The sequence below is a fragment of the Natator depressus genome, chromosome 3, assembly GCF_965152275.1.
Source record: "Natator depressus isolate rNatDep1 chromosome 3, rNatDep2.hap1, whole genome shotgun sequence".
Classification (NCBI taxonomy): Eukaryota; Metazoa; Chordata; order Testudines; family Cheloniidae; genus Natator; species Natator depressus.
Window position 1 is genome coordinate 190,719,102 of NC_134236.1, and position 21,067 is coordinate 190,740,168.

At 41.1% G+C, this 21,067-nt stretch overlaps 1 protein-coding gene across 1 annotated transcript in view; it reads left to right on the top strand.

The window, feature by feature from the left end:
* PCSK2 (proprotein convertase subtilisin/kexin type 2) overlaps positions 1-21,067 on the top strand; it is a 203,848-nt gene that overhangs the window by 124,398 nt on the left and 58,383 nt on the right. The gene's annotated exons all lie outside the window — the stretch shown is intronic.

The window sequence follows — 21,067 nt, forward strand, 5'->3', positions numbered from 1 at the left end:
TCAGGAATGTTGTGAGCTAGGGCCCCAGAATACCCAATAGCCCATTGGTTATAGCACTCACCTGTGAGGGGCAGAGCTGTTTTCAAATACACCCCTCACTCCCCTGCCTGATTTGAAGCAGGGATTTAAACTTGGGTCTCTCATATCCCAGGTGAGTTTTCTAACCCCCCAGGCAGTAGGGTATTTTGGGGGTGGGGCTCTCTGGTTGAAGCTGTTCCACTTTGTATCAATAATAAAATATTCAGTATGCGAGAGATAAAAAGAGAAAGGATGATTAGGCTACTCGCCTGGGATGTGCAGCCGTCAGTTCAAGTCTCTGCTCCAAATCAGGCAAAGTAGGGATTTGAAAATAGATCTCCCACATGTCGTGTGAGTGCCCAGATGGCTATGATGTGGTGGGGTCTCTCTATTTCTGGATTCTTTCATGAGAAAGAGCTGATGTGGCTTAGGCACCTAACTCCATGAGCGGGTTCATGGCCTTGAATCGCAAGCAGATCTAAGGCCCTAAGTCAGGCACTTATCTAATTGAGGGGCAGAGCTTAGACCCCTCTCCTTGGCATTTCCTACTGACTTGTTTAGGTGGCTCCCCACGCAGCTTGCTGGGTTTTGTGAATCCCATTTTTAGGTGCCTAACTCTCTCCAGGCATTGTATTGGGAGCATGGGCACCTAACTTAGGGCCCAGGATCCTATTGGGCCATAGGATTCCTTAAGAGTTAAATGTTGCAAGGCTGAGTGTTGCAATACCTAAGTCCTTTTATGGATTTAACCCTTCTTGTACAGTGTTGTCTACTGAAGTATGGCAAACTATTGTGAATGTGTAGGTATTTACATCACGTACTCTGAAAATCATCTAAGTCCTTCTGCATAAAAGCCACCCCATCCTGCTATACCTTGCACTACCCTACAAACTGTACAGGATGGGGGAACACGTGTTTTAGGCTGACATGGGCAGGCAAGTTTCTGACAGTGTCTGTGCTAGATTCTGTTGTAGTAGAACACAGTAGATATGGAAGCAGCTGAAAATTCTTTAGTGGAAGAAGTTGAGATGGCAGAAAGTGACCACAAACTCTTTTTTCCACCAGCGTGGTGGAATATATCAGATTGTTAGATGGCTTAAAAATAGAATCAGAGAGAACGATATAGATCTAGATGTTGGACATCTAGCCCTCTGTCCTCAGCCAGTTCCTCAGCCCTTTGTCTAGCTAGTTTGTGTTGCTCAGGCAACTCTTAGCAGCTGGATAGCTGCCCTTGGCATTCTGAGGATGGGCTAAATAATTATTTTGGATTTTGAACCTGATCCTGTACTCAATTATGTTGAAGGCAATGAAGTTTCATGAGTATAAAACTGATGAAAGTCAGAGAAGAATCAGGCCTTTTGTTTTGGCTTAGACAAATGTCTGGCAAAGACGAAGTATATTTGAGATTGTGCTAGATTTGTTTCCAAGGTTCATCCCACCAATAGATTCGATTCTCTTCATACCACTTAGCCTTTTCGTTTGGGTGAGGATGTGTAGGAAATAGCTAGCCCATCTTACCAGGGGCAAAATGCTAAGCAGGGATGTCCACCAGCTTTAGAGTGGGAAAATGCTGATTTCAAGAGTGCCCTTGAGCCTGTCCTAAATTTACTGTACATAAACAAGTGTTTTCTACAGCAGTGGAAGTGTGTGCAGATGCCAGTTACAATATTCCTTGAATATTATATATTAATTATGACTGTTAAGTTCCTCTCTTCTGTCTCTCTAGCAACTTAATATGTGCTCAGCTAATGAGATAGCAAAGGGAAGCTGTAATGCTATGAAGAATACAGCAGCGTCTTCTTGTTTTATGAACTATGAAGCTACATTATAATCATAAGTTTCAGAGTAGCAGCCATGTTAGTCTGTATTCGCAAAAAGAAAAGGAGTACTTGTGGCACCTTAGACTCTTAAGTACTCCATTATAATCATAAATACTACCAAAGTTTTTTAGCTTTAAAAGCAATTACAAAGATAAATAGTTGAAAATGGCCGGAGGGTCACAGTTTAAATCTTCTCAAAAACAGATGAAGACAGGTGCTTATCAGTCCCATCTCATATTGTCTGAGATGATAAAACTAGCCTTGTTCAGCAGAAGAACCTGCAACTTGCAAGGAAGGAGTGATTGCTTCAGATAGTGTATTTTGGGTCACACTCACAGCTGTGCTTGGAGCCAAACCAAAATTATTTCTTGCTGCAGAAATATTATTCTAGCTGCTTTGGTAAAGCATAGATGTTAGTACAACATGAGAGAAACCAAAACCTCTTGGCATCTTTCAGGATTTGGAGCCACTGGCCAGATGTTCCACTTGTACTAATCAGCATTGGTCCATTGACATCCATGGCTGCAATGGAGCTACATTGATTTACACCAGCAAGGATCTGGCTATAAAATATTCTCAGTGTACAATTCAAGCCACTCAGGAGCAAAATGGCACCTGGATATCACAGTTGCTAAAGACTAAGATTATCCTGAAAGCACTGCAGGAATCTCAGAGTTGTCAGATCTCTTCCCTATTACATCCACCTGAGAGGAAAGTCTGAGTTAAATGTATTCCTGTTGTGTAAGCCACCAAACAAAAAAAAGAGAGAGAGAGAGAGAAAAGCTCAGTGCCAAGCATGCTCATTGATAAACTAAAGACTACCGTTTTGTCCTCAATACTTAGTTCTCCACATAATTAAAGTAATTAATGAACTGCCTCCTGAGGAGGTGCAAGATTGTTCACCAGTTTAATAGTTACCTACTACTATTCTTTTTCACTTGAAGTGTCTTCCATGGATAGTAAGTTAACTATAGTTTGCTGAAATGAGGAGCACACAGGTATAGGAGTGGGCCTGCACTGAGGCAGTGCGTAGGGAACAGACACTGCATGTGCAACCAGCGCAGGTATAAATAGTGGTGTAGACGGTGAGGCACTGCTTAGGCATGTGGAGGAGAGTGCCATACACACCGGAACTTTTAAGGTGTGTCCCCCTAAGTGGCTCTCTGCATGCTCAAGCGGTGCCTCTCACATCTACATTGCTGTTTTGAGCAGTGCATTCACTCGCTGCCTCCTTGCTTCTGGAGCCTTTCTCTGCTGCCGTGAAAGATTCTAGCATTGGGGAAAGGGTCTGGCAGAGGGGAGGCAGCAGGGAAAGGAGCTGCTCCCCACTACCAGAGTCTTTCACTGTGGCAGGGAAAGGTTCTGGCAACTCTCCCAGTCCCATCAAAGCCTTTTCCCCACAACTGTGAAAGTCTTCAGCACCAGAAAAATGCTTTGGCAGTGAGGAGACAGTGGGGAAAGGCTCCCAATGCCTCCCCCATGCCAGAGCTTTTCACTGCAGCACGTAGCTACATTCCATAGTGAGTGTGGACAGAGCCTTACTTTCACTGTGGTGTGTAGCTACATATCTCCTACACACTACCACGAGTGTACAGAAGGTCTAGGAGTGCAGGAAATAACACTCCTGCATCAATTCTGGGCTGATGCAATTGAATTTAGCTTGTTACTACTTCCTGGGCTTGTTCAGATGAGTGTTGTGGACTCCATTTTTGAAGATTCCCCTCCCCCCCCCTTCATTATTTGGCATAGAGGAAAAATGCACAGATGCTCTATTTGCTGTGCTCATGGAGAGACATAGTATTGGGTTGTTTGGGTTTTTTTTTTCTTTGCATTTCAATCCGTTGATTAATTTGAGTCAGTCTTTGACAGAGCTGATCAGGAATTTTCTATCACGGTGGTTTTATGATGGAAAGGGTATCTCTGCAAAATTGACATTTTGACATTTTCCGCCAAAAGATTTTGATTTTCCAGAAAATGTTTGAATTCTGAAGCTCTTGTTCAGTCAACTAATGGTATCTAAAATACGCCATTTGCATTTCCAGTAAGTTACTGTTAAAATGTTGGCTATGGTCAAACCTATAAATCTTTCAGAGAACAGCCTTTTGATGACATGCAAATGGTAATGTGCTCTTGACAAGAACATAAGCAACTGGAAAATGTTCCATGAGTAGCTCTTGCATGTGAATATCTGTTCCAGACATCTCAGCCCCACTTCCTAGAATTTTATGTTTTGATTTTTCCATTGGTTTCATAGGCTTCCATACAAAAGAAACCATTAAAACATTTTTTTATAAATGAAAATAGTTTATAAATAGGAACATTGAAGATCTTGAGAAAGCAAGTGGCAGATATTAGTCATGTCACTTAATGCACTACTAGAAGGCGCTCAGGGCTGAAGATGGAGAGTTAAGAACTTGTGTAGAATAGAATAGAGTATACAGTGTGGCTACAGCTCACTTCATAAGCTCACGAAAGCTTATGCTCAAATAAATTGGTTAGTCTCTGAGGTGCCACAAGTACTCCTTTTCTTTTTGCGAATTTCTACCTTGTTTTTCTTGTGATAATATGACCAGAGTTTCACATGATGCAGCCTTAAAATATTGCCAGTATTACCTTAGTGAAACAAATGAGATTACAGCAGCATTTGCATTATCCCGTGCACTTTGTTATAATCAATCTTGTAATTGCTAGGTTTTTTAAGGTGATGACCACATTTCACCAACACCAGGTATAATGCCAGAATGACCTTTTCTGGGTTTAGAAACATACCCCTAAAGTCTTGTTTTGTCTTTCTTACAGATAGATTTAGAGCCTAATCTAGCACCCATTGAGATCAAAAGGACTTTTGCCTTTGACATCAGTGTGAACGAGACTGATCCCTAACTATGTTAGCCACAATAAATCCCTCAAACTCTTCTATCCCATGTTGTGTTCCTGATTAAGTAGTCCCTATAAGCATGTGTGGTCTCCTGGCCACATAACCGTGTCATTCTGCTACAGTTATGACTGTGGTTATCTTCTTATTATACGCCTTTAATTTGTGGGGTTTTCTAGTGCTGATGAAAAAAAAACCCTCAGCTACTGCTTGGCATTTGACAAAGAGATCTTCACACTGGGCATGATACAAAACTCACTGAAATCAATGGGAATCTTTCCATTGATTTCAGTTGGCTTTGTATCAGGCCTACTGAGATTAGCTAATGCATAGAAGAGACAAGTGTCCTCTCTTCCTCCCATTTCATCCCTCTGTAGAAGGTGTAGGTATGCAATGGCTGCCATTAAAACTCAGCATTCATTATTGGTTACCACAGTTCAGTGTTTATAGACAGCACTGTTATTTTTTATTCTAAGTGTAGGAATATAATTAAGGATAACGGACCTGAATTTCCACTCTTTTGCACCAGCTTTATACCTGTGTAACTCCATTGACTTCAAAGGGATTACACTAATGGAAAAGCCACGTAACAGATGGGAGAATCAGGCCCTGTTTCTTACAATCTCTAATTCCACGGTGTAATAACAGTTGATTTTTTTTTAATGCCAGCCACTGTGTAGGTCCTTAACATTTTTCAGTAAAACTTACTGAGATCTGTCCAACTGCTAATAAAATACAATATATGAATATGAATCCATGAATCTTACATTTCTAATCTTCTAGATGCTTTTTTCTCTTCACTTTAAAGAAATCAGCAAAGAGCACAGCCCATAATAAGAACTTGAAAAAGTGTTGGTTGCTCTGACAGTGCTTAACAATAAATCCTTTAACTTTCAAAGCAACATGAGGTGCTAGAGCCATCCAATTCCCCCCTTTTTTTATGATGGGCAAACCTCAAAGACTATTGTGCACCACTTCGAAAGTTAAAGGGTAGCTAGCTAAGCAAACTGATAGTTATCAGCTTTTGTACTTTAGCTTTCTTTTTCCATTTGTAAATAGAACCTGGCTAGGTAATCAGCTGTTCAAATCCTGTTAACAATGGGAGTAGTACTTCTGATTTCCTACACATCACAGTGAAAATTACAGAGCCCATGTAGTAAGGTAAGTTGTCAGGTAGCCTTTATTTAGTAGTATAATTGAGGTAGGGTAAACTGAGTTTACCCACTTCTCATTTGGGGAATATGGAGCATAGTTTAGGTTAGTTTACCCACTTCTTTTTTTACCACTGCCTTTATTAAAAACCCCATTTTGATACTTTTTCATTCCCAAATCATTGTGTGTGTGTGTTTCGATAAAACCTGATTTCTGCCAAAAATTCTCATGCTTTTGCTTAAGCCAAAGAAATATTGGTGAGAGGGAAGGTTTGAGGGTAATTAGATAAGCCATTTAAAAAAATTAAGGCAGTTACAATAGAATGTGAGCATACTACATTGTACATTACTTGTTCAAGATCAGGTTAATATTCAAAGAATGTGAACAAAGAGTCTGGTTTGCCAACTGGGAAACCTATCTCCTCTGAGTATGCTAGAAACCGTAACCAGATTTCTAAATACCGAGGGCTTCTTTCTGGCTCTTCTCTTGTGCACAACTTGGTGTGAAAGCTTTTCCATTACAAGAACAGTCCATATTTTCTAATTCCAGAATTCCACTAGAGGAGGGGGTCACATTGTTTCAGTAAGGTGCAATACAGAGACTAGTTGTAACAATAATAATGAAATGTCATTCTGTTTAAAATGCAGCACCTTTACTGCAGCATTAAGTAAGGAGGCCAGGGGGTTTCTTGAATCTCATTAATAATTTCCTTGTTTTAAGGGACTTTGAAAAATGGTAGGTTTTCTCTTTCTGAAAAGTCTTCCCATTCTTGCTGTTGTAAAAGCAGACTGTAGTTCAAAAATGTCTCGATACTGAAACTCCAAATGTGTTTTATTAATTGTAACTCATTTTGGAGTTAGTTGTTCAGCTTCAATATTTGAACATCCAAAAATTCCATGAAGTCGCCATAGGATTTATAAACTTCTGATAGATCTTGCAGGGTTTGTAAACTCTGTAAGCCAAATAGTTTTTAGTAGAAGAAGATTACAAACTTTGCAAGCTATGCCTAGGTAGTTTATAAACTGCAAACAAAGTAGCTCTGATCCAAGCTTATTATCACTATTGCTGCCCCTCTGCCATTTTGGAAAATTTGTAGGCTTGCCAATTTCAGTTGGATGTATTCCTGGAGGTTTCATCTCCTGACATGATCTTTAATTAAAGATTACTCTTTAATTCCTGGAGATTCCAGGACAATCCTGGTGGGTAGGCAACCCTAAAACTTTGTCTCGCTTGTGACACTTCTTCCAACACCAGTGTCCTGTTCTGACACCGGCATTGTGCTTCTGCTGAGTGGTGGTAAATGGTGATGCAGAGTCTAGGTATACACTAAGTGTAACTTTGTTTTATTTACACATAAACAGTCCACAAGGTGGTCAAACAGCTTGCAGGGCAATCCCTTCTTTCAGCAATCAGAGCCCAGCACCAGTGCCCAATTCCCAAGGAACTCCTCTGCCTCAATTATTGAGTCTCAAATTGGAGGTGCAGGCAGAGAGCAAAATTTCCTGTTGTCCACTCAACTCCTTCTACCCACAACTTTGCATAAACAAAACTAACAACTCAGCATATCTTCCCAAGACTATTCATGCGCAAAGAAAAAGAATCTGTAAGACTTATGTGTAACAGTGTCACCTAATTTCTACTCTAACACATTATTATTATTAATTTTATTTTAGACATTAAGGCTAAATTCTGCCACCTTTATCTAAGGAGTAAAATGCTACTCTGAATGTACAGTGACTGTAGAAAGAAAAGGAGGACTCGTGGCACCTTAGAGACTAACACATTTATTTGAGCATAAGCTTTCGTGAGCTACAGCTCACTTCATCGGATGCACGAAAGCTTAGGCTCTCTAAGGTGCCACAAGTCCTCCTTTTCTTTTTTGCGGATACAGACTAACACGGCTGCTACTCTGAAACCAGTGATTGTAGAGTTTAGCCCCCATTTAGCAAACTTTCGGGTTTTTTGCTTGTTTGTTTGCTTGCTTGCTTTTAACTATAGAATTCTGTCAAAATCCTTTTTTCTGAAGTTTGGAAATATGTAGGCCTAAATTTTCAGAAGTGACTATTGATTTTAGGTGCTTCAGTTTTGGGTATCCAAGCTGAGACCCCTTAAAAGTGCCCACTTTTCACTGAGTTGGAGTCTCTAGTTAGGCAGCCAAAATCAATAGTCACTTTTAAAAATTAGACCGGATACTTTCATTCTATCTTAGCAAAGTTTTATTTATCTGGGTATGTACTCACAAGTGTGAATGAAACATTGCCAAGAAAATCCAGCCTTCTCAGTTTAAAAACATAGCCAGTGCGGAGGAAAATCACTGAAATGGGAAACTGTGAAGCAATCAAAAGAAAATTGCAATTATTACTAATGCTTATGCTTTTTAAAAAATAAGATTTTGAGTTACGACATGAAAAAACACTGGCTTATAAGAAGAAAATAAATTAAATAAATAGTCACTTTCTTGCAAGTGTTTCCTAAGCAGAATTAAATAGGAAGTATCTTGTTAAAAGGTTTTTATTGTTCCAATATAACAGATTATTCAAGTTTATCAAGTACTATAAATTCAGGACTGTTCTGCTGGCATGAAAGATATATGTGAAAGGAACATTTTTCTCTGCACTTGGCCAAAACATAAGTAATAATACAATGGGGTATTTATAAGTACTGAGCACTGAGAGTTTGGGAAAACAACTCTTCTATATAGACACCTTGCATTTAAAGAAACTAAAGTGAGAACTTATCCAACTCTTAACAACAAATCATATATACTGATGATTTTTGCACATTAGCAGCAGGAAATTTGATGTCCAGAGAAGTGAAATACACTGTCATTGTTAATGATGGGAATATATAGAGAAAACCAAATTCTGCTCTCAGTTACTGTAGTCACAATAGAAACGTATCCGTCAGTAAGGTTGAATCTAGCAGAATTTAGCTCGGAATCTACAAGAATAAAAGATCTAGGTTTTGATTCCCATTTCCCCATTCACACTAATATTATGGGCCTTATTCTGAGTCAATTTACATTTATGAATGATTCCATTATGTTAATGGAGTTTCACTGGTGTAAATGAGGTCAAAATGAAGCGCCATTACTTTAGTGCTCATGGCTGCCATCCAGACAAATCCATCCATTGATCAGACACAGCAGTAGTAGGGGCAGTGTATGCTTCCTTCATGCTGCTGTACCAATGTGGCTCAGCCCTGTTCCAGAGGAACCACCGTGGGAGGTCATATGATAGCTGTCTCCCTGCCCATTCCAACCTGAGCCTCTACTGAAATTGCGAAGAAGGGCAACCAAGGGGACAGCTGCAGTTGTGCTTTTGTGATGTGGACAGTTTTCTTCTGCAATTGGACTCAGGCTGTCATCTCATTCCAGAGAGGCCTAATTTTTAAGAGAGTAAAGCTGGGATTTTCAAAGGAGTCTAAGGGAGTTATGTGCCAACTCTTGTTGCCTCTCAGTGATTTCTGTGGAGAAGTCTGCTAGCTCTTTGCAGGTGGAACTGCTGGGTTCTGAAGTTAAGGGCAAGCATTCTGTGCTCACATGGTTTGGAGTACTGCAGTGGGGAAATCTTTAGCAGTTTGTGTGGCAGAGAAGTAGGGAGTTCATGATTATTTTCCCATGGCTGAGGGTTATAAGAATTTCTTGTTCCTGACACTATCTGCAAAGAATGTCATATAAATTATGGGCCAGACTCTCAGCTGGGAATTGGTGAAGCTTCATAGAAATCAATGGGGTTATGCTGATCTACACCAGCTGAGGATCTGGCCCCATGTATTTCTGTGAAATAATTAGAGTTTGGAAGGTTATCTGGGGATACAGGTCTTGTTTGTGAGGATGCACCCAGGTTGAAGAGCTTCATCTGACAATGTTGCTCGTGTAGGTTTACTGGCCATGCCTTCAGGGAAAGTAGGAAAGAAATGAGTGAAAAGGAGATATAATAAGAAACTACATGACATTCTAGTGCTGAGTAGAAATGAAGAGAAGAGCTTGCACTTCACAAATTGATCTAAAGAGCAGAAGAACATAATCTATGATTCTCTTAATGAAGCAGTTCTCCTTTAAAACAGTTGCCTTTAAAATATTATTTTAACGAAGATAAACAAATGTTGACAGTACAAGTTGTTTTCTTACCTATACAAGACAAAAAAATACAGAAGAGTCAAAGCACTATAAGACATAGACCAGAGCAAATAAGATCAGCATCCTGATATAAAATCATACAAGAGTCAGTGATTTGTTTTTAAACAGTTTATCCCACTTGCTACCTAATTCCTCAAATAGTTAGGTTTCTAACCTAATACAGACTTGTTTGATTTTGAGGAAATGTAATGCAAGAACTGTCTTGAGGGCTATGTCCCAAATTCCTATTACAATGATATTATCCAGAATGTTATCTGCTCCAATTAAACTAAGCTGTCCTTGTGACTGCGGACTAGAGCTCTGTGCAGAAAGGGAATTCCATTTCATGGAGGATTTTGATATTTTGAAATTCAGTTTTATTCCTGTTTGGGAATGAAACCCCCAAATTTCTGTTCTGGAACTGGGAGCCCTGGAAACTCTAAGAGCCCAGGCTGCTGAGAAGCTGGAAGCCTGGGAGCCCTGGCTAAATTGGGACCCTTGGAGCTTGGTTCTCAGGGCTTCTAGGCTCCCAGCTCTTTGACAGCAAGTTTGGTGAGTTGTGGAGAAGCTATGAGCTTGGGGAGCCCCCACCGAGCAGGGAATCTCAGAGCTTGTGAGGCACAGCTCCCACAGCTTTCAGGCTCCTGTTTCCCCATCGGCCAGCCAGGAAGCCTGGGGAGCCCCATTCCACAGTAGCCACATAAGCTGCAAAGGAACCAAGGAGCTGGGAGCTTAGGTGCTTGGAATCCAGGGCTTCCAGGCTCTTGGCTCCCCATCAGACTGCCAAGTGGGTGTTGAAAAACCAGTCCGGCGAGCCAAGGAACCAGGCAGGTTCAAACTATCTCCACTCAATGTTCCAATTTCAATTAACTTGTGTTCCCAATGGAAAAACATTCCAACAGAGAACTTCTGACCAGCTCTGCTGCAGACAACAAATGCATTTCCTAACTAAGGAAATCCATGTCTCCACTCCAGATTTGGTTGGCAAGAATACAAGAATGAACAGAAATGTGATATTGTTTGTGTAACCCTTCTGCCAAGTGGAGTTGGCAGCGACAAGGGCCGAGTTCAATATCTAAGAGTTCTTTTAACAATACAACACAGACACAGCTCAAGCCTCCACCCAGTAACCTGGGAAAATTATACAACACTCCAGGTACCTCTAAGAGACAATACTTCCCCTCTCATAAGCACTGAGTCTGAGTATAGAGAAGAAAACTTTTAATGAAAAAGGGGGAAAGAACCTGGCATTAATTTGGGGGAAATGCCACAAGCATGATTCGCAAGCATGTCCCACATGCCGCTCTAAGACTTAACACTTAGACCGGGCTTTCAGTTGTTTCGGCTCTGGTGGATCCATAACAAAACAAAAGACTCCCAGTTGAGTCTAATCAGCTCTTTATTAAACAGTGGCGAGGGAAAGGGTCAAATGATGTCTAGGACTGTTTGGGCAGAGACCACACCGCCAGGTACAAGCACCTGTCCCCACCCACTCTCCTCTCCACTTACCTCTTGCTTAGAGAGTGCAGTTCAGTTGAGAGTGACCGTCCTCAATCAGGGCATGCCAGGCATAGTTCTGCTGTCCCCACTCACACAACAAGGACAACAGTCTTTCATCACCCTGGCACCCAACATCAAAGTGACTTGCAATCCGACACCAGCCAAAAATGATCATTTGGGCAAAAAAGCTCCGTCATGCTGTGCACCTAGGCAGAGTAAGTGTGTCTGTGCAAACAAAGTCAGTTCCTGAAGTCTTTTCCCCAGCTCATCACCAGATGTCAAGGAAGAGCTCATTCAGCCCCTGCTTACATCTGCAGATGTCTGTGCAAAACACAACATCTGGCAAGCCGAAGTCCTACTCCACTAATCTTGTCCAATGTTTTATTTTATTTTAAACTGCTTAATTCTTGGAGCAGCTGTTCCAGTTGGAAGCTTTGTGGACCATTGCTTTGCATTCTGAAATCAGGGTTGCACCTTGTACTGTACTGTCAGTAATTAGTGAGGTCTGAGAACAGGCAGTATGCAATATATCATCACCCTGGGAGGAGAAGTAGAATCCCTGAGGCAACACTGAATAGCTGGATCAGCAGTGGAGAAGAATCAGTAGGTCTGTGAGCTTGGGTGCTAACCAAGGGCCGGCATATCCCATCCTTTTCAAATGCCTTTCCAATCTATTATAATCTGGTTCTTTTCAAAGAGAGAAGGATTGGATAAATTGTGCTGCCCTTTCAGTATTAGAAGTCTGCTTGGTTTTACCTAATTGAGAATCTTCTCCTTTTATGATGTACCTATAACTAATAAGTACAGGGGCTGATTATATTGCTAGAAGCAAACTATTGTATTCACAGGCAAGGAATTTTTGAAGATGACTTGTCACTTTATTGATGTGTTCTGGCTGTCGGCAGCACTATTCCATCACAGTCACATTTCAGCCCAAACTAAATCACTTGTATGTATAAACCTGTAGTATGCTGCAAATAGTTAGGGTTTGTTTGTTTCTTAATGTGCTGGAGATGAACACAGGGAACTTTCATTAACTGTAATGGGAATTTTGTATACAAGTTATTGGGCTCCATACATGAATAAATGAATACAATTCTATAGCCTGGGATAAACAGGGGGTCAGACTAGAAGATCTACTGAGTCTCTTCTGGGCTTAAAACCTATGAAACTAGGTGCCTGACACCACAAGGAGCCTGTTAGTGAGTGAACAGACTTTTTTTTTCTTGTGTTCACAGGATTTCACCTTTCCCCTCTTGCTTTCTGGAGTTGGTGCAGGGAATACCCTTTCTTTCTGAATGTTGTGTTAGTAAATGTTGTTCTCATGGAAGATACCAAATAGAACTGAAGAGCAAAGTCCTTATTTTATCCACAGAATGGTGCCGTATGAACCATGAAAGATTGGCATCTTCCTGCCAGGATACCTCCCATTTATCTGGGGGGTCATCCCTAGCGATAAGAAGGGGATTTACTCCCCTGGCTTACTCAACCCTAGACCTTATTCATTGAGGCTGCTGATGAGGGTGCCAATTAGTATCAATTGTGATGGTGCTTTCTGTAATTGGGGGTGGGGGAGAGAAAGATTTATGTAGGTGAGGCGGATGGGCGGGTGCATAGAGCACTGTACTTCAGGAGACCTGGGTTCTAAATTCCTGGCTGTGCCACTGGCCTGCCAGGGGACCTGGCACAAGTGACTTCCCCCTCTGTGTCTGTTTCCCCATCTGTAAAATGAAGATAATGATACCCACTGAAGAAAAGCACTATACAATAGCTAGGTATAATTATTACTTCATTTAAATGAGTTCTGGCAGCCCATCTATTATCCTGTTGGGGATAGGATTTGCCACCTTCATCCCTCTCTGGGGAGAAGGGGGACCACACACTCTTACCACTCTTAGACTAGCTCTCTGGTCTGCAGCCCCCTGTTTCCCAACCATGTTAACCCGACAGATCCAACTGGGTTTGACACTTGTAAGACCTTTACCTCCATGAGCCTGTGACAGCAGCTGATTAAAATGATTCAAAACCAACTTCTTCAAAACAAAGCATTATTTGTTCACACAGATGTATGTAACATACAGAGCAAAGGCCTGTATGCATGGGACTTACCTACACCAAAATCTTTCCTTGCATGTTTTTGTATGTTCCCTTGACCCCAATTATCTCCATGCTTGCTACAGTTTGTGTCTCTCACTGTCACTGTGTCTTTGTCAATCTCGCCCCACCAAGGCAGCTGCTGACAACCCACTACAGCCTTCTTCTTCTTCCCTAAGCCGGCATCTCTAAGGCTTTAGTATCCCCTTTGATCTTAGGCTGATGTCTGGGAAAAGTAAACTTGGCCAGCCTGGCTGAAGCCTAGCAGAGACATTCCCCAGTTCATAGCTTCCCCTACTGTTCCCTAAGGAGACTTATCTGTCATTGTTTCATTTCATGTTTGCTTCCCCCGCATCAGCCTCCTCTGATTTAATATTATTCTATCATATCATCTATCAGGCAGGAAAGTATCATACAGGTAAACTAACGTTATAAAAAATACACAGAACTCCCTCATTCTCCACACTAGAAAACACCAACAAAATGAGATAAAATATCCCCAGTCCTCTGTGGGTGACAGAGGGGATAACTCAGTTTCTACACATGTCCAGGCCTGCCCAGGGTCCATGCTATATATCTAGCTAGGTCTCTATAAAGCCACCCATCCCTGTAGCATCTGACTGCCTTCTGTTACATATACAAGAAAACAAAGAGCTAGGCTTGTTCCAAAGAGAAAGAGTCTTTTAAAAGAAATTGTGTTGCGCACATCAGAAAGTCATATGATCATGTTCTGACAAAAGAAAACACAAGAAATTAAAGCTATGGGACAATCCTAGCCTGAGTTTTGACAGTCTCAATCAAGGATCACTGGGTTCTAGTCAATACTCTGTACCCACAGAACAAGGATAAAGAGCAATGGCCCAGAGCTAACACCAAATTGCAGGCTGACAACTTGGTGTCCATTTGCTGATACCTGAACACCTAATTGCAAATAACAATGCTGGACCAAAAGAAATGGTGTTTATAATGTTCACCAGTACCTCTACCTGTACAAACTTATCTACCTCTGCATGTACACATAAAATGAACTGAAAATCTAATTAGCATATTTCCTATGCATCTATTTATAGATGCCTTTTAAAATGTAAATAAAAGGTTACCAGGGCTCTGAGAAATTTTCATGCCAGAACTGTTTGCAGCAAGAACCCTGTGGGATTTTTTGAATAGTCTTGAAACAAACACAAAGCAAATGCTTCAGCTTGCAAATAGGGGAAGCCTTCCCCATATCAACATTGTTTTGGTGCCATTGTTTGTGTGTTTTTCAGTGAGGCATTTTGCCCTCAGTTATACTCCCCTAGGCAAAGAATACACTGTTTGCTTTTCCATCTCATGAAGAATTTATCCTCTGTACTTAAGATCTTATGTACAACAACTGAATTATTTATTTCCACTGTACGGCTTTGAACAGTACTCACGAGCAATTTGTCAAAGACATTACTCACCATCATTTAGGCTTAGTGTTTCTTTGTCTTTTGGTCAGTATAGGAGTCAAGAGAGAAAAACGGAAGTTACAGGACCAGTTCCATAGGGGATTGCACCCATACGAGGGAGCAAAGAACTGAACACTATGTTAAGAATCTTTATATATATATATTTTTAAAGCCCAAAAACCAGTGGGCCAAAGTCATCCTTATTCTAATACCATAGATGAATTTAGGCTACTAGTAGTGAGAGGCATATCTTTTAATGTTTGCCTCCTGGACTGTCATCTAAGTGTAGGAAAAATTCTTGAATTAAATAGGAAAACATAGCTGCTTATGCATTGCTCCTTAGAGGCCTATAAAACCATGTAAAATATCAGGAAGTGTTCATTATTATTCAGGATACACAATCATTGCTAAACAGCATATGAAACAATTGGTTTAGTATTTTCCATCCATTACAGAATAACTGTTATACAATAGAAGGGTTTGCCACAAGAAAATACAGGGCAACTGTATGAAAAATGCAAGCCAAAGCTTTTATTTAATTTTTTTGTTTTTATTCATGTGCCAAAATCATATCTTTATATCACAGTATATGAATTATGTGTGATTTAGAATCATAGAATCATAGAATATCAGGGTTGGAAGGGACCTCAGGAGGTCATCTAGTCCAACCCCCTGCTCAAAGCAGGACCAATCCCCAATTTTTGCCCCCGATCCCTAAATGGCCCCCTCAAGGATTGAACTCACAACCCTGGGTTTAGCAGGCCAATGCTCAAACCACTGATGTTACTTTCTGATCAAATGCTACTTGGTAGTATCTTATTAGGGTAAGGGTTGCAGGATGTTAGGAACCAAGTTAGAGATGGCCTTTAAAATACAGGATGAGTAGTCTCTCCATGCAGTAACAATGGATACATTTTCGAGGCTACTGTTTATAATAATATCAAGTTGGGCTCATCAAATATTTTCTGCCAAAACAGTTTTTTGACAGGAAAATTGGGTTTTTGATTAAATGAACTTTTAGAGGGAAAGTGTCTGCTTTCTCTGGCTTGTTTTTTAATGAAAAAACTGTACTCCCCTACAAGGAAGTTTTCAGTTCTTGGCTGAAAACTGAAGTACTTAGCTGAAACCGAAAGGCACGCAAACTGCAGCTCCCGTGAGGCTCTGAAGCAGCATAGCTTTTTTGACAAAATATTTTGATTTGAGTTTTCATCAAAAAGTCAAAGTATCCCATGAAAATAAATCCCATTTTCTGACCAGCTCTAATATAAAGTACTTTGTACAGTGTCCGAAAGATTTTCTTTTTTAAAGGCTGCAGAAGGCTTGCTGTCTTCAAGAAAGGGCCTGAAGAAAAGGAAGAGGGAAATAAACACTTGAATCTGCAGTTATTTTCTTAGTTTTCCTAATTCGGCTCTTTCTGGACTGTACTGACTGTTTCTTAGAAAAAATACTCTGCTTCCGTGAATGCAGTACTCTAGCGGGTAGCCCAAAATTAGGTAGATCAGAGAGAGGGAATTTTGAAAGGTGTCTTTTTTTAAAAGGAATTTTTTTGTGAAATTGATGCTTTGTTTAATTGAATATACAGGAGAGCTACAGTCTGTAGGGTGGGTTGGATTGTTTTCTGAAGCAATGTGCCCATCCTTACTTTGAATATATGGTGATATATTTATATATCTTGAAGGACCTTCCATCCTTTTTCTTTGGACAAACTGTCTGATAACAACACCAAGAGCAGCTGATGAGCGTACACAGGGTGTCTGCATGTCTAATTCCTTCCTGACAAATTAGCCACTTGTAATTTCCTTTGCGTTTAGCAGGTGGGGAGTCAATTGAATCTACCCATACCAAGATTGAAATTGTAATTTTCACTAAAGTGAGAATTTTATGGGAAAAAGGTCAGAAATACTGCACCAAATGAACAGGCAAAGCCCAGAACTCATCAAATAGGTTTTGAGTGTGAACACGCTCACATTACTGGCTAGGAGAATGAGATTTGAATTAAAATTAGTTACTTCCAGTTTGCCTAAAATCCATGCCATGCATAATCCATGGCAATAGCATTAGAAACTTCTTTAATTCCTGATTCAAGTACATTTCTCTCTAGAGGAAACAAACCTAGAAATTGGTGTACTTCAGCTCCTAATTAAATTACCCACAGAGGCAGGATTTTCATTCTGACTTTACCATGCCCAGATAGCTGTCCAGCTGGTCTTACTATAAGTGGACACAGTACATGTTAATACATGAAAGGACTTGATCTTTTTCTGTTGACTCATTCACTTCTCTTCGGTGTGTTATACAGCACCAGGGAGGGTCAATGGCAAAGCTCCCACTGACTTCAACAGAGCCAGGATTTCATCCTGATACTTTAAGATGGGGTGTTTGAACATTTTCTCTCTGTCATTTAGACACTTCACCTATGTACTGTTTTGAATTCCTATGGTCTGGCTTTTGGTGCAAAATTGCTGGCAGTAGCCCATGAAGTTCTCACAGTCATGAAAAGCGTCTTTCACAATTAAATAAAAAAACATAGAGAATCAAAAAAGTGCCACCGTGGCTAAACAACAAAGTAAAAGAAGCAGTGAGAGACAAAAAGGCATCCTTTAAAAAATGGAAGTTAAATCCTAGTGAGGAAAATAGAAAGGAGCATAAACTCTGGCAAATGAAGTGTAAAAATATAATTAGGAAGGGCAAAAAAGAATTTGAAGAACAGCTAGCCAAAGACTCAAAATGTAATAGCAAAAAATTGTTTAAGTACCTCAGAGGCAGGAAGCCTGCTAAACAACTAGTGGGGCCACTGGACGATCGAGATGCTAAAGGAGCACTCAAGGATGATAAGGCCATTGCAGAGACACTAAATGAATTCTTTGCATCATCTTCCCAGCTGAGGATGTGAGGGAAATTCCCACACCTGAGCCATTCTTTTGGGGTGACAAATCTGAGGAACTGTCCCAGATTGAGGTGTCATTAGAGGAGGTTTTGGAAAAAATTGATAAACTAAATGGTAATAAGTCACCAGGACCAGATGGTATTCACCCAAGAGTTCTGAAGGAACTCAAATGTGAAATTGCAGTGTATTGTGTAAATCAGCTTCTGTACCCAATGACGGGAGGATAGATAATGTGATGCCAATTTTAAAAAAGGCTCTGGAGGTGATCCCGGCAATTACAGCTTAGTAAGCTTGACTTCAGTACCGGGCAAACTGGTTGAAACTATAGTAAAGAACAAAATTGTCAGACACATAGATGAACATAATTTGTTGGGGAAGTGTCAACATGGTTTTTGTAAGGGCAAATCATGCTCACCAATCTACTAGAATTCTTTGAGGGGGTCAACAAGCATGTGGACAAGGGAGATGCAATGGATATAGTGTACTTAGATTTTCAGAAAGCCTTTGACAAGGTCCCTCACCAAAGGCTCTTAAGCAAAGTAAGTGGTCATGGGATAAGAGGGAAGGTCCTCTCATGGATTGGTAACTGGTTAAAAGATAGGAAACAAAGGGTAGGAATAAATGGTCAGCTTTCAGAATGGAGAGAGGTAAATAGTGGTGTCCCCCAGGGGTCTGTACGGGGACCAGTGCTATTCAACATATTCATAAATGATCTAGAAAAAGTGGCAAACAGTGAGGTGGCAAAATTTTCAGAGGTTACAAAACTACTGAAGATAGTAAAGTCCCAAGCAGACTGTGAAGAGCTACAAAAGGATCTCACAAACCTCCTGGGTGAGTGGGTAACAAAATGGCAGATGACATTCAATGATAAATGCAAAGTAATGCACAGTGGAAAGCATAATCCCAACTATACATATAAAATGATGGGGTCTAAATTAGCCACCACAACTCAAGAAAGAGATTTTGGAGTCATTGTGGATAGTTCTCTGAAAACATCCACTCAACGTGCAGCGGCAGTTAAAAAAGCAAACAAAATGTTGGGAATCATTAAGAAAGGGATAGATAATAGGACAGAAAATATCATATTGCCTCTATATAAATCCATGGTACGCCCACATCTTGAATACTGCGTGTAGATGCAGTCACCCCATCTCAAAAAAGATGTATTGAAATTGGAAAAGGTTCAGAAAAGGGCAACAAAAATGATTAGGGGTATGGAACGGCTGCCATCTGAGGAGAGATTAATAAGACTGGGACTTTTCAGCTTGGAAAAGAGATGACTAAGGGGGGATATGATAGAGGTCTATAAAATCATGACTGGTGTGGAGAAAGTAAATAAAGAAGTGTTATTTACTCCTTTTCATAACACAAAAATTAGGGGTCACAAAATGAAATTAATAGGAAGCAGGTTTAAACCAAATAAAAGGAAGTATTTCTTCACACAACGCACAGTCAACCTGTGGAACTCCTTGCCAGAGCATGTTGTGAAGACCAAGACTATAAACAGGGTTCAGAAAAGAACTAGATAAATTCATGAAGCATAGGTCCATCAATGGCTGTTAGCCAGGATGGGCAGGGACGGTGTCCTTAGCCTCTGTTTGCCAGAAGCTGGGAATGGACAACAGGGGATGGATCATTTGATGATTACCTGTTCTGTTCATTCCCTCTGAGGCACCTGGCTTTGGCCACTGTCAGAAGACAGGATACTGGGCTAGACCCAGTATGGCCATTCTTATCTTCTTATGTAAAAATTAGGTTGAATTTTTAGCTTGAATCTACCTCTCCTCTTAAAGAAAAACTCCCCTTATGGACATTTCCTGGTTCTGCCACTGATGTGCTGTGTGACTTTGAGCACTTTACCGATCTGGACCTCTGTTTCCCCTCCCACCCTTTGTCTGCCTTGTCTATTTAGATGTAAATTCTTCAGGCTTGGGTCTGTCTCTTACTATTTTTGTACACTGCTTAGCACAATGAGCTCTCCCTGTCAGGTGGGGCCTCTGGGCACCACTTTGACACTGAGTTGTGTCAAGTTGTGGAAAAGAACTTCAGGGGCTGATCTCATTTGCATAGGCACACCCACCCTGCCTAGCATGAGCCCATAGCTGCCCAAATGGTCACTTTGGCTGCTGTGGGAGCCCCAGTGTCTCTGTTATTGGGACAGGAAGAATAAATTGTTATTATCCTGATTATGTGAATCAAGAACAGTGGAACTGTACTTGGCCTTTTGTTATGATGGAGGGACTCGCCACCAACGCAGTAGCGCTTACTAGGCAGGGGACATGGGTTCCAAAACACAGTGAATTGAGAGACGCTGGGGACAGGTATTAGTACCTGGTGGTGTGGGTCTTTTGTGAGGGCTTGAAACATCAACTGCATCTCTCTCTTTCCCTCCCTGTGGAATATCAGAGCTAATTTTGGGTCTATTAGGAGTCTAGCTACAGGTACTGAGCTGAATTTGTTTTGGGCTTATGGTGTACCAGCACTGAGGCTCCCACTACTACAAGCTGAAAGAGCTAAAATTACTGAGCACTGTGTTAAGTAGTGGGGAGCCTGAAGATATACTGCTGGGCAGTGAGTGGAGTGGAGCAATTTGTGGGATGGCGGGTAGGGTGGAGCGGCTTGCGGGACAGCTGGTGTGGTGGAGTGGAGCGGAGCGGAGTGAAGCCCTATGGAGTGGCCGGGCAGTCCACTTTGGATCATGTAAGGTGCCTCTTACCTCTTACACACACACACACTTATTTACTTACTTACTTTCACCCAGACTGGGGAGTAACACTCTGCAGATGAACTTTTGAACTCCGGGGCTAGGCTTTTGGGTTGTTGGACTTTTGGGACTTTCGGTGATCTTTGGGTTGCTGGACTCGGGATGTTTTGGTTGTTGGACTCAAGAACCAGAGGGAAAGGACATGGCCCAATCTGCTGGGGTGGGTCTTTGCTCATGGTTTGGTTGATGAACCCTAGTTGTGGTGTTTTCCCAATTTAATGCTGATGTCGTTTACCTCATGTTATTAAAGATTTTCTGCTACACTGAGACTCTGTGCTTGCAAGAGGGGAAGTATTGCCTCTTTGAGGCGCCCAGGGGTGTGTGTAAGATTTTCCCAGGTCACTGGGTGAGGGCTCGAGCCGGTTTTGCATTTGCTTTGTTGAGAGGGAACCGCTGTGTACTGAACC